General features: G+C 44.2%; 1 long non-coding RNA gene across 1 annotated transcript in view; it reads right to left on the bottom strand.

The window, feature by feature from the left end:
* The window catches only part of LOC128312166 (uncharacterized), a 73,867-nt gene that overhangs the window by 14,363 nt on the left and 45,528 nt on the right, over positions 1-13,976 (bottom strand). The gene's annotated exons all lie outside the window — the stretch shown is intronic.

The raw sequence follows: 13,976 nt of genomic DNA, 5'->3' as shown, positions 1-13,976 counted from the left end.
AAGTCAGAGATTGGAGTGATGCAGCCACAAGCCAAGGAATGCTGGCAGCAACCAGAAATTGGAAGAGTCCAGGCACACATCCTGTCCTATGCATCCAGAGGAACTGCAGCCAAGCAGACACCTTGATTTGGGGCTTCTGGCCTCCAGAACTATTTATAGGGGAATAAACTGCTATAGTTTTAAGCCACCAAGTTGGTGGTTCTTTGTGACAGCAGCCAGAGGAAACTAATACAGATATAAAGTGTGTCCTATCTCCCTGTTTAGTGTTGCTCTTGATGGCTGAATGGAGTGTTTCAGATTTGTTAGCATGGTTCTTGTCTTTGGATCAGCTTGACATCTACTCATCCTGAAAGCAGTAGAAAAAATAAAATCAGGTTAAAAGGAGAGAAAGAACATTGTATAAGAACCACCTATATTATTATTGAACTTAAGTTGTACTCTGAGCTTCCTGGTAGCTGAAGCTAAAAGAGAATCAAGATGTATTATATAATTTTCATTTTCTGATAAAAAGGAACCACATCTGTTCTTCAAGAAACAAACATCTTTCCCTCATATTTTATTCTAAGAACAACTGAGCAAGTGTTTCTTCACACACTGAACAAATCAAGAGATAAAAAAATATCAAGTGACTTTGAGAAGATTGAGGGACTGTCCTCATGTGGAAGTTCTTATGTAATCCCTGGATAAGAACTTAGCCTGACAGAGAAACAAAGTTCAACATCACACAGCCTAGCGCTCAGGAATGACAGCTATATGGATGCAGGGTTCCAAAGTTCACAAAGTGCTTTTACAGCCATTATCCTACATGTGCTCCAACAGCTCCTGAAAGCCAGGAAGGGCAGACAGTGTAATCCGCATTTCACAGATATAGACACCAAGGCCAAGAGAGTGAAGAGATTAGATTGCCCCAAGCTGATGAGAGAAAGGGCTAGGTTTCAGTGAGGCTGCAAGAACTGGTTTCCAGGTTCTGCTTAGTCCAGATGCCTCCTATTGCTCTACAAGGATTTCATGCCCATCTGTCTTAACTCTCCAAGCACACTGAGCCTTTGTGGGAAGGGTCTTACTCACACTTCTTGGGAAGCCCCCAGTACCTATCCAGGGTAGTTGGTAAAAGTCCACACCTCACCCCCATACCATGCCTGGTCCTTTAGATCAGGTCCCAAGCCCACTGAGAAGAGTCTCTTAAAGGAGTGGAGTTGGAGAGAGGGCTAATTGTGGGGCTCAGACCAAGCATGAGAGAGATCTAGGAGTGAGGGTGATACCAGCCCAGCTGGGGTGTGGCCAGGGCGCTGTCCGCCCTACAGTGCTGACCAGCAGCAGATTTCTGGGGAAAATGGGACCCCCGGGGGAGACAGGTTTGGTCTTCCCATCTCCCATCCTTCATGACCAGAGGCTGATGGTGTTGGAGTCATTTCATCACCTGAGGGACCGGGAGGAGAAGAAAAGGGACTGGCCACTTCTGCTCCCTTCCCTCACTTTCTCTCCACTCCATACCTTCTGGTGCCTGTCTCCCCATTCATCCTCTTCTTTTGTTCCATTCTCATCTCCTTGACATTCCTCTGGAGTCAGTTTCTTTCCACTCTCCTCTATGCCTGTCTGCTGTTTCTTCTGTCCTTCCTCTTTCCTCTTCACTCACCAGCTGTGCAACTCTTACAAGTTTTTTATCGCTGAGTGAAAGCCCTGATCTCATAGGGTGGTTGCAAAACTCTGTGGCCAGTATAGAAAAAATGCCCAATCCAAGTGCATTACCCTCACCCATTTATTTCCCTTTCTCCCAGGGTGGGTGGAGATACCAAATTAGCTCCCTTTGCCTCCCACAACAGAGCCCAGCATGCTGACTGCTCAGCAACCACTGGAGAAAGCCTTGGGGCATGATCATCCTCCTCCACCTGAGGGGACAGACCCTGGTCCAGAGAGCCTGGCTGCATACAGCTAAGGGGAGACAGATGACAGATGATGTTTGATGAAGATCTATAAAGAGGAAGGGAAAGGAATCATGGATTTACCACACACCCATTGTGTGCTAGGCATGGGGGTAAGCATTTTATGTGCATTATCACATGTGGTCTTTGTGAGAACCCTATGGAAGCAGGTACTATTATTAGCATACTTGTTAACAGATGAGTAGAGAGATTCAGAGAGGTGAAGTGACTGTCCCTGGGCCACACAGCTGTTAAGCTGGTAACTTGTTAACAGGTGAGTAAAGAGATTCAGAGAGGTGAAGTGACTGTCCCACAGCTTTTAACTGAAGGGTCACTGTGGTTGACTTTTAACTGTGGGTCACACAGCTTTTAACTGAAGATAGGTCATTCTGACTCTAAATGCCATGATCTTTAACTTTTTTTCTCTGGGAAAATATAAATAAAGAAAAGTAGACAGAATAGCATAATGAACCCCCATGCACCTATCACCTAGCTTTAGCAATCAACCCTTGGCCAATCTTGTTTCACCCCTACCCACACCCACATTACCCTTTCCTTATTTTGAGGCATATTTCAGATATTAAATAGTTTTATCCATAAATATGTCAGTAATTGCCTTTAAGAGATAAAGTTAATTTTAAAAACATAGCCAAGTTACCCTTACAATGCCATAAAATGTTGCAATAACTTAAGATTATCCAATAATAAGGCAGCCTTCACATTTCCATTCATTGTCCTGCTTCTCTGCTCTCCCTTTCTGCCTCTTTTAATAACGATAATGATACCTCTTCCATTGCAAAGCCCTTCCACACACATTATCCTATTTAATGTTCATATCGGCCTTTGGAGGACTTTCTCCCTCTTCATTCAAAGAGGTGAATGGACTTGCCCACAGTCACACAGTAGGTTAGGGCCAGAGCTTGACCCGTGTCTCTCAGCCCTTGCTTCTCTCTACCCCACAGCCCCCAACATGGGAGATTTCAACTGTCATGCTTAGAGGCTCAGGGGGGGGCCTGTGGAGTAGACTGAGAGACACGCCCCCCAATGGCAGCAGGCTGGACAAAATGTGTTCCCAGCTGGGGAGGGACAGCCAAGTTCCTTTCTCTGGGTAACAACAGGACTAATTCCATGGCTCAGGCTTTTTTGCATGCAATAGCTCCCCAAAGCCTGGGCAGTGGCTAGGGCTTACCACTTAGCCTCCTGAGCGGCATGCCTTAAGCCCCCTGCACTATGGGAGATTGGATGCTGAAGCCCAAAGGGCAGGCACAATAGCCAGATCACTCAGCCAACCTTACCCTAATTCTACTTTTTGCCTAAGTGCAGGTGGAGGGCAAAGGTCTCTCTGTTTTTCTCCTGGGAACCTCCTTGCCTAGCCAGCCCTGCACATGCAAAGAATGCCAAGGATTCCATTCTAAATCCCCTGGCTTTCATGGCTAATTCTCCCATTAGACTTCAGGCTACAGAGCAAACCCCTGGCCTGGCATTCAAGGCCCTCACTCTGCCCAACACCACTGATGTAACCTATCAGAGATCCAGGGGCCATGGTACAATTTCAAGGGGGACACACAAAGCTTTATGCTAGCCAATTCCCCAAATTCTCCAGTTAGAGCTTTGCTTCTTTAGCTTTAGACTATGTTCTTTGTTTAAATGCAAGCATTGTTCCTGCCAGCAGTGTGCCATAAGTCTCTTTCCATAGCTCAAATTTAATGTCCTAGTAATAACACTTGCTGTTTGCTTCCCCATATAGACCATGGCATTTCATTTCTCCGCACCTTTGCTCATACTGCTTCCTCTACCTGGAACCTTACTGCTTCTTTCTTCATCCACGAACTGCCAACGGTGCCTGAACTCAGCTGAGGCATCACCCCCTCTGGGAACCTTCCTGAATGCCTCCCTCCTCTTCTGGCCTTCCCACCCACTACATTGGATGGAGGGCCCTTTCATGGGTTTAACTTGACTATACCACCTATCTCTCTGTATCCTAGCCAGCGCATTGTGAGCCCCTCAAGAGCAGAGACCAATGTTGTTCATCTTGGTCTTCTCCGAGGCCTGAACACAGAGCCTAGCATATAGTAGGATCTCAATGTAAGGTGCTTGTTGAAATACATTATGTCACTGAACCCTCACCACAGCTCTGTGAGCTAGGCTGCTCAGGAATGGTAATTCCTCCCATTTCACAGAAGTGGAGGTTGAGACTTGGGAGAGGCAAGATGCAGTGTCCTGGGAACCCAGTGCTGAGAGGGGGCCACCACTCCTACCTCTGTCTCCTGCCTCCCAGTCCAGCTGCTCAGGCTGCTGCCTTCCCAGACATGGCCTGAATGCCCAGGACAGAGGAGGTGAGACCACACAGAGCAGGAGGCAGTGCCTCTGGGCACTGTGGAGTAAGCACCTGTGCCCAAATGCCTCCAGCACAACCCCATCACCACAGGGCAAAGCCTCAATTTTCATCCTGGCCTCAGGGCCTCCCATGACCTTCCCCAAGCCCACCTCTCCAGCTTCATCCTTTACAGTTACCTCTCAGATGCCCCTGCTGCCACCACATCTGCCTACTCACCCTTCTTTGGGCTCATCTGAAGTTTCAGGACCCTATGCTCAGTGCCCAAACTCTGTCCTCATCATGTCCTGAGACCCTGTGATCAGCACAACTGGATGAAGAGGTGGGGCAGATGTTCACAGGAGTCTTCCAATGTCAGGGTGACAAGGCAGCCTAGTGCTCAACACAAACAAAGCAACCAGCATTTCCCACACAGGGTTCATGGAATACCAGCATCCTTAAGAAACGCTTCTAACTACTTCTCCACAAAAGAGCCACATGGACAATATAATAGTGACTTTCCATGTGTTGAGTGCTTATATTTCAGGCACAGTGCAGAGCATTTTACATGCAATGCTGCATTTCATCCCTACAATAATGAATGCTAACAGGCAGGCTCCAGCTTTTCTCTGAACTACAAATGAGAAACCCAGTCAGAGAGGCTAGTGAATTTCCCCATGGCCACACAGCTAGAAAGTAGCAGAACCAGGATTCAAACCCTAGCTGGTGTTGTCAGCCACTTTGTGAACCTACCTTTGTCTGTCTACTACTCTGGCCCTTGAGGAAATACAAGGTGTAAATCACATGTTACACATCCTAGGATTTTTATTTAAATTTAAGTAAATATTTGAGGCTGGAACACCCCCCTTCTCATCATCACCTTTTGTTTTACTGAATCCTAGTCACATCTCACAGAATGTAATGTTTCCCTGAATAGTTTGTGAATGTTGCGCTAGAAAATATCACCTGGTACTGTCCTAACAACCTGAGAGCTTGGGCTGGAGCTGTTGAAGAAACCCTGGAGACCTCTGAGCAGACCCTCTATACTGTACACATGGGGTTCTGAGCGTCAGACGATGGCAAGTGCTCTTTGCACTTGACTCAAGGCTGGCTGGTGGGGCTGGCAGTGTGGAAACCTCTCAGCAAGTGGAATTCACACACCATCCTGTAGAGGCCGCACAGGCTTCAAAAGATGGAAAATGCTGGAAGCAGCACCATATTACTGAAAAAAACGTCCCTAAGATCCGAGGACCACAAAGCAAGATGGTTCCAGAGATCATATCAAATTTAACACCTCCAACACAAAGGCACAAAGGCCCAGAGAGGGAACTGGACTTGTCCAAGGCCACACAGCAAGTTCAAAGCACAGCTGGAAATAGAATTGAAGTCTCCTGCCTCCTGCTCCAAGACTCTGTCTGGCCTTTCCTGTAACTGCTGTTACATGCATCTGTCTCCTCAGCCTGCCCACAGGCCCCTCAAGAGCAAAGACAGTGTCCAATTCACGCCTGATTTCCTGCCAACTGACATTTAGGGCTAAAGAAATATTGACTAAGAGAACAAATAAATAAAATAGTTTATTTTTATCAAAAACTCTATTTCTCAGCTTGATCATCTACAAGGCTGAGATTAACTTTTGGCTGCTTCTGAAAATGACTGTATCCTCAAAGGATAAACATTTGCTAGCAAAGAATAATAGCAACACTTGTGCTTAACATATGTGTGTACACACACACACACACACACACACACACCCCAAACACTCTAAAATGCTCTAAGCATTTTACCTATATTAACTTATTTAAATCTCAGTGACCATAAAAGGTAAGTGTCATTATTCTCACCTCCATTTTGTAGATGAGAAAAAAAGTGTCACAAAGAGGCTAGGTAACTTGTGCAGTCACACAGCTAATAAATAATAGAATCAGGATTTGAACCCAGGTAACACCAAAAGCTATATTCTTAACCACTATATTGCACTACTTCTCAAAGGTGCTGTCTTTGCCAAACATGTCCTGTGTGCCAGGCACCATGTTAAAGAATCATTTACATTACCAGTAATGCTCATAGCAAGACTCTGAGAAAAATAAGGTATTTCATGTTACAGTTGGAAAAATAGAGGCCCAGAGATATAAAAGGATTTAGTTGTCTAAAGCCACATAGCTAAGAAGTAACAGACTTGGGAATTGAAGCCATCAATTCTAGTGATATGCGTGTTGTCATCTTCCATGGTTTATGACTACACTGTCATAAGTAATTCAGTCAAAACTTAAGTAAAAGCCAATACACCGTGTCATCTTCCATAATATCATGTGAAATATTTTCCTTTCAACATAGACATATCTTCCTTCTTTTGACTGGTTTTGTTTCAAAGTTTAGTCATTCATTAATTCATTTGTTCATGCAAATACTTATTGGAACATACACACACACACACCAGCACCTGCGATGAAGGATATGACAATAAACAGGACACTGTCCCTACTAACCCTACCTTCATAAAGCCTACATTCCAATAAGACAAATCACCATAGAACAATTCATTTCACAATTAGTTAGCCACTTATAATGGTAGTAAATCCTACAAAGAAGAGGTAGAGAGAGCTATACTATGATTAACTTGCTCAGAGTAGAAAGTTCTGGTTAATCTGCTGAATGTTTTGAAAGCTATTATTAAAATTAAATTCCATAGCTCCATATGGCAATTATAAAAAAAAGAACAGGCAGATATAAGTTCTTGTTTATCTGAGGGAAATAAAAAGGAATTATTGATCAACACACATTCCTGGAAAACAAGTGAAGATAAGAGATATTCAATGAGAATGTTTTCTGAGTGGCTACTATGTGATGGAACTCTCAGAGGTGGGGGGGATTCCCACCAATGCCCTTAAGGAGGAGTTATTACCCCAATTTAAAGAGGAAGAACCAAAGATACAGAGAAGTTAACCAATGTTTTGAAGATCAATCACACAGTTACCAAGTAGAACCAGGATTCAAGCCCAGATTGATGTGACAGCAACACTCAGAATCTTTCCCTGAACTAAACTGTACTTTTTTTTTTATCTTAAAAGCCGATCAGCTAAGAGTTGAAACTCTGGACTCTGACATCATAGGTATGCAAAGTCTTGCGAATACCATCTCTCCTCCATGGGGCCCTGGAGAAGAAACACTGCATTTTCTGGGAACCATGAGAATCAAAATGAGAAGATCCCGCATGATGCAAACCATACTTGTGGGGGGGACTGTTAATTACTGGAATGATTGCATTCCTTTCCCCTGAGGTACAGGCTTCTTGAACAAAAAGCTTTAATATTTTGGTTATGCAAATGGAGACAGCATTCTCCATCTCTCAAATAAGATGCCTGAGTGGGGTCTCTTCTCAGCCTTTTTACAACTTAAGCATTTTCCTTCTCTAAGGCAATTCCACCTCTTGGCGTGGCCAAAACCTTGCCCAAAGTTTCTGGCCCCAATTTGAGAAGCAAAACTATTTCCTATTAATCCAGGTTTCTCATAATTTGAAAGGGACAATGGAGCTTCACTTTTTGTTTGAAGAAAAAAAGGGCTCATCCTCCGGCCTGGGAACAATCTTCATCTGATGGCCCACATGGGCCTGACTCCACAAATGTCATTTCCCATCAACGACAAACACTTCAGAGCATTTCCCAACACCGAGAATGAATTCAACTCTGGAATAGGTAAGTGTAGAATAGGTCAAGGCAGTCGTGCCTTGACCAACATGCCTTCCTGGAAGCCTGCTGCTCCCACCAGCCCCAGCTGACTGCGCCACGGGGGTCTGGGAACCTGAGTGTCCAGTGAGCTGCTGCTCCTGAAGCAGACATTCTGCCTTCTTGAGAGTGAACAGGAAAGAGGGCACCTGGACAGGCGTGTACGAACAGCCCTCCTTCCTAAGGAGCTTGCCTTTCAGGTTTCCTAAGAGTTGATGTACCTGTGGATTCTATAATGAGAAGGGATTTGTTTGTTGAAGGATCTTTTCAGCTTTATTGCTTAACTCAAAGGTGAGAAGGGGGTGGAGGCAAGATGAGAATTACTCTCCTTTGCTTTCCTTTGCCTTCCCAAATAGTCCAAATTTAAGCTTTGTCTGCAGCTGCCCTGAAATAGCAGCCAAGACAGTTTTATGGATAGAGAGCCAGAAGCTCTAGTCCTGGGTTGGCTCCCTAACCCATGTGACCAGGGGCAAACCCTTCCCTTCCTGTGGGCTAGAGTTTCCATGTGTTCAATGAGAAGGTGGGTACTATTATCTGTGTCTCATCTGTACAATGGGCATTGCATCAAACAACTGACTTCACCTTCCTGGTTGTTAGAAGGATCAACATGCAATAATATCAAGTAAACTGGATCTGAGCACTGAAGGCTTAATTTTGACAGTGTGTATGTTAGAACTATACAGCAGGGGCAAGTTCTCATTGGCTTTGAAATTTCCTTTGTGGTAACTATCAACTTCCTTGTGCAACAAATATAATTTATTTTGTTTTATAACTTTTTTATTTTGGAAAACTTTTCAATTTACAGAAAAGTTGCAAAAGATAAAACAGAGAGTTCCCATTTACCTTTTGTCCAACTTCCCCTGATACTAACATCTTACATAGCCACTGTACAATTACCAAAACTAAGAAATTAACAGTGGCACAAAACTCTTAACTAAATTACAGACTTCACTGAGATTTCACAAATTTTTCTACTTATGTCCTTTTTTTTAGTTCCAAAATCCAATGCAGGGTCACACATTACATTTGGTCACCATGTCTTCTTACTCACCTCCAATCAGTTTCTCGGTCTTTCCTTTATTTATTTTTTCATTATCTTGACATTTTTGGAGAGCACTGCTCAGCTATTTTGTAGAATATCCTCAACTTGGGTTTGTCTGATGTTTTCTCCTTACATGACAGAGCTAATGCATTTTTCGGAAGAATGTCACACAAAGGTCCCTCCTCATTGCATCAGGTCCGTCTGCTCAGAGAAGATAGTGACTGACTTCAGCCTACACTTCACTTGAAGGTCAAGTGGTGAGGAATTAAACTCCACCTCCTGAGGAACGAATATCAAAGAGTTTGTGGACATATGCAAAAACTACCACATTTGGGGAGAGGCCCCTTCAGGCTATAAAAATATCCTGTTTCTCCTTAGGGCTTCCACCTTCCAATTTTATCATCATCAGTGGATCTTGCGATTATTACTGTGGTATTCTCATGGTGTTTTTCTATTTCCCTCATTCCTTCCATATTTATTATTTGGAATTCTTCTGTAAGGAAGATTTGGCTCTTCTTCCTTATTTTATATCAGTATGGACTCATGGATATTTTTGTTGTTGTTCTTGAAGTTATAATCCAATATTACATGTATTTACTTTAGCCACTGGAAGATCTTTTGGGTAGACTCATGTCCTTTTGACATGTGCCATCTTACTACTTCCTTAGTTTCTAGCACTACTTTAGCCTTTAGGACCATCTTGTATTTTCCTTACCTAGTCCTGTAACTGGCAGTTTCACCAGGGGAACCTGGCTCATTTTGTTGAAGAATGGCATCTAGGAACCAAGGTCTGGAGTCCGAATGTGCTCATGGCTACTGGGGTGTCACTACTTCGAGGCCCCCTCAGCAGACTGAGCAAGGAAATATAGATATATGATAACCCCTGTGTACACACATATCTATATTTGCTCCTGTATCTATCTTGTATATATATTTAAATTAGGGCAGCTGGGTGCTAAGTTGGTTAAGTGTCCAACTCTTAACTTTGGTTCAGGTCATGATCTCACGTTTCATGAGACTGAGTTCCACATAGGGCTCCATGCTGTCAGTGTGGGATTCTCTCTCCTCCTCTCTCTTTATTCCCCTCCCCTGCTCATGTGCTCTCTCTCTCTCAAAACAAATAAATAAACTTAAAAAAATAATAAAACGGACATGAATTCATACTGATACCTCCAACTCTAATCTATTCCCACGGGGCTCAATCTAGTCTTCCCCATGCTCATGTGTGACTTCTTTCTCTGAGGTGAGAAACCTGGCTCCCATTATGTATGATTTATTAATTTGTTACACCTTCATTAATTTGTGCCACCATTGGTTGTGTCAATGTGAGGCACTCACTTAACCTCTCTTTCATCTCAATTCACTCATCTATAAAACTAGAATAATAACCTCTGTCCTACCTGCTTTGTAGCCCTGATAAGAAAAGAATTAGAGACAGAATATATAAGGGACTGAAAAATGGCCTAGCGCTCAACTGTCTGATGTTATCATAACATCATGGTCCCTGAGCTGCAGATGGCAGCTGTTGTCTTCTGAGTCTTGTCCTGCTCTAAGGCACATACAAGGGTCACAAGTGTCTACTCTTTTCCGCATCCAATTCAGTGAGTCTGATCCAGGCCAAGCTGGGAGGGAGCCTAGTCTCCAGTTAAACAAACATGGACACTAAGAGCATCTGGGCTCCTGGAGGCTCTCACAACCTGCTGGGGCATTTCAGCCCAGCTAGTCTGGCCAGAGCCAAAGCTCCACACTGGCCTTTGCCCTCAGCTCTCTCTTCTTCCACAAGGAGCAGACCTCTGGTGGGGGGACGGGGCTCTCCCTTCGTTGGGAAGATCCCCAGCAGCCTGAGATGGTAGGCCTTGCTCTTGCTTTGTTTGTAGATGGGCAGGGTCCATTCCTTTCTCTGGTCTTCAGTTTTCCTACCTGTAAAATGAGCATGTTGGATTAGGTCAGAAGTCACAAACTGATAGCTAGATGCAGCAGACATGTGTTGTATTTGGTCCATGGGGCACTTTCAGTATTTTTTTTAAATTAATAGCCCTTACTTTGAAAAAAATGTTTATTGGGGCGCCTGGGTGGCGCAGTTGGTTAAGCGTCCAACTCTTGATCTTGGCTCAGGTCATGACCCACAGTCCATGGGTTCAAGCCCCACATCAGGCTCTGTGCTGATGGTGTGGAGCCTGCTTGGGATTCTGTCTTTCCTTCTCTCTGCCCCTCCCCTGCTTGTGCTCATTCTCTCTCTCAAAATAAATAAATAAACTTAATGAAAACATTTTTTAATCACTTAATTACAAATTTTTTAAATATTTATTTTGAGAGAGAGAGTGGAGAGGGGCAGCGAGAGAGAGAAAGGGAGAATCCCAAGCAGGCTCCACATTGTCAGTGCAGAACCTGATGCAGGGCTCGAACTCACAAACTGTGGGATCATGACCTGAGCTGAAATCAAGAGTCAGACACTTAACTGACTGAGCCACCCAGGCATCCCAATGGCCCTTATTTTTAAAGCAGTTTTAGGGGCACCTGGGTGGCTGAGTCGGTTAAGCATTCAACTTTGGCTTAGGTCATGATCTCATGGTTCATGAGTTTGAACCCCACATGGGGCTTTCGGCTGTCAGGGCAGAGCCTGCTTCAGATCCTCTGCCCATCCCCCCGCCTCCAAAAAATAAATAAACATTTAAAAAATAAATAAAGCAGTTTTAGATTTACAGAAAATTTAGTGGGAAGCAGAGTTCCCATGTGCCTCCTCTCCCTACCTCCAGTTTAACAGTTTCTTCTATTATTAACATCTTGCATATTGATATGGTACATTTGTTGCAACTGATGGACAACATATTACATTATTGTGAATTTAAGCCCATAACCTACATTAGGGTTCAATCTTTGTGTTGTACAGTTCTATGGGTTGTGACAGATGTATAATGTCATGTGTTCACCATTACAGCCACATAGGAATAGTTTTACTGCCCTCAGAGTTCCCTGTATTTCATCTGTTTGTACTCTCCCATTCCCCCAAGCCTCTGGCAACCACTGATCTTTTCATCGTCTATAAAGTTTTGTCTTTTCTATCATACCCTATGTTTGGAATCATACAATATGCAGCGTTTTCAGACTGGCTTCTTTCCCTCAGTGATATGCACTAAAGGGTCCCCCATGTCTTTTCATGGCATGCTAGTGCATGTCTTTTTACTGTTGAGTAATATGCCACTGCGAGGATGTACCACCGTTTCCTTACACATTTACTACTATGAATTTAAGCTAGAATAATCTGCCAATAGTTAAGAATGAAAGGCATCATATTGATGTCCATATTTTCAGCTTCTCTTAAAAACAAAGCTTTGGGGGGTGCCTGGGTGTCTCAGTTGGTTGAGCATCTGACTCTTGAATTTAGCTCAGGTCATGATCCCAGGGTTGTGGGACTGAGCCCTGCACCAGGCTCCACAATGAGTGTGGAGCCAGCTTGGGATTCTTGCTCTCCCTCTGCCCCTTTGCCCCTCTCCCACGCTTGTGTGCTCTCTCTCTCTCTCTCTCTCTCTCTCTCTCTCTCTCTCTCTAAAAAAGAGAAGCTTTGGTAATGCTGGGTCTATCTTTGCAGATGGCAACAAGTAGCTGGAGTTGAACAGTAGCAGTCCTCTTTGGATGGGCCATGGTGACCTGCTCACTACAATCCCCTCCTGTCCTCCTTATGTGACCCACCAGGTCCTGTTAAGCATTTAGACCAAGTTTTGCATCTTATTAGCAGAATGACTTCAGGCAAATGTGCTGTTTTCCATTTGCACCACTCCTATACCTCAATCCTGTCTCAGCCCTTTTCTGTCCTGCTCTGTGTTCTGAGACACTGACTCTGCAGACTGCATTCCCCAGGCTCCCTTGCTGGCTGGCTCCCAGGTGGGTTTGGCTGCATGAGGCATTGGCATGAGCTCAGAGAGTGAGAGGAGCGAGCAACCACTCTATACTCCCATTGTACTCCTCTTTTGGGCAGCTACTGTGGGGCAGTAGCTGCAGCTCTTCAAGACTATGGCTCCTGCTGGGCAACCCTCCCCCACAGTCCCAACCTTCTCTGGGCACTGGGCACTGCCCTCTCTGGGGCCCTCTCTGGGCAACCCTCTCTTTGCCCCTTGCCACTGTGGCTAGCCTCTGGGTTTCCCAACCTCTCGTTTATTCCCTTAACCGTGTTACTCTCCTTTCATTGAAGTCTCTCTATTTGAACCATCCTACCTGATTCTGTTTCTTGTTGAGATGGATACACGTTGCTTATTTTCTCTGTGCCTCGGCTTCCTCACCTGAACATGGAAATCATGTTAATGCCCACTTCATAGGGATGATGCAACAAATGAGAAAATGTACATGTGATGCCCAGCACACTGCCTGACATGTATAAGTGCTCAATGAATTCTCATTAGTATTGTTATCATCTGAATTTATGACCCTAGGGCTACATAATCTGAATAGGCCCTTACAGCATGGATAGTATATGAATGGGGGATTAGGTACACAAAACATAAATCTGCTAATAAATTGCCAGAGACTATTTTACTCTTTTGAGCCCAAAGTTGAGTGGAAGCGTGGACAGTATAAGTTGTAATTATCTCTTGCAAGGTGCTGTGCCCTTCATAGAGAACTCGATACCCAACCTTGCCTCACGTGATGGCAGCCACATGGAACTCTCATCCTGCGTATAGATAACAGCTAACATTTATGGAGCCCTTTTCTATACCTATTTCTATACCTATTTTCTATTTCTATATAATCCAAGCCTTTATATGTGAAATTACCCAATCACTGCACACCAGTGCCTCTACAGATGAAACAAGACAAAGTGACTTGTCCAAGGTCACAGAGTAACTTGTCAAACTGGGACTGAATTCACGTCTCCTGCACTACACATCCTACCCCTTCGTGGACAAGGACTCCGCCACCACACTGACCAGCATTTTCCTTACCACAAGAATCTTCTCACTTCTAAACTGAAGCTTCATTCA

Source organism: Acinonyx jubatus, chromosome D4, assembly GCF_027475565.1.
Source record: "Acinonyx jubatus isolate Ajub_Pintada_27869175 chromosome D4, VMU_Ajub_asm_v1.0, whole genome shotgun sequence".
Classification (NCBI taxonomy): domain Eukaryota; kingdom Metazoa; phylum Chordata; class Mammalia; order Carnivora; family Felidae; genus Acinonyx; species Acinonyx jubatus.
This window is presented reverse-complemented; position numbering and strand designations above follow the sequence as displayed.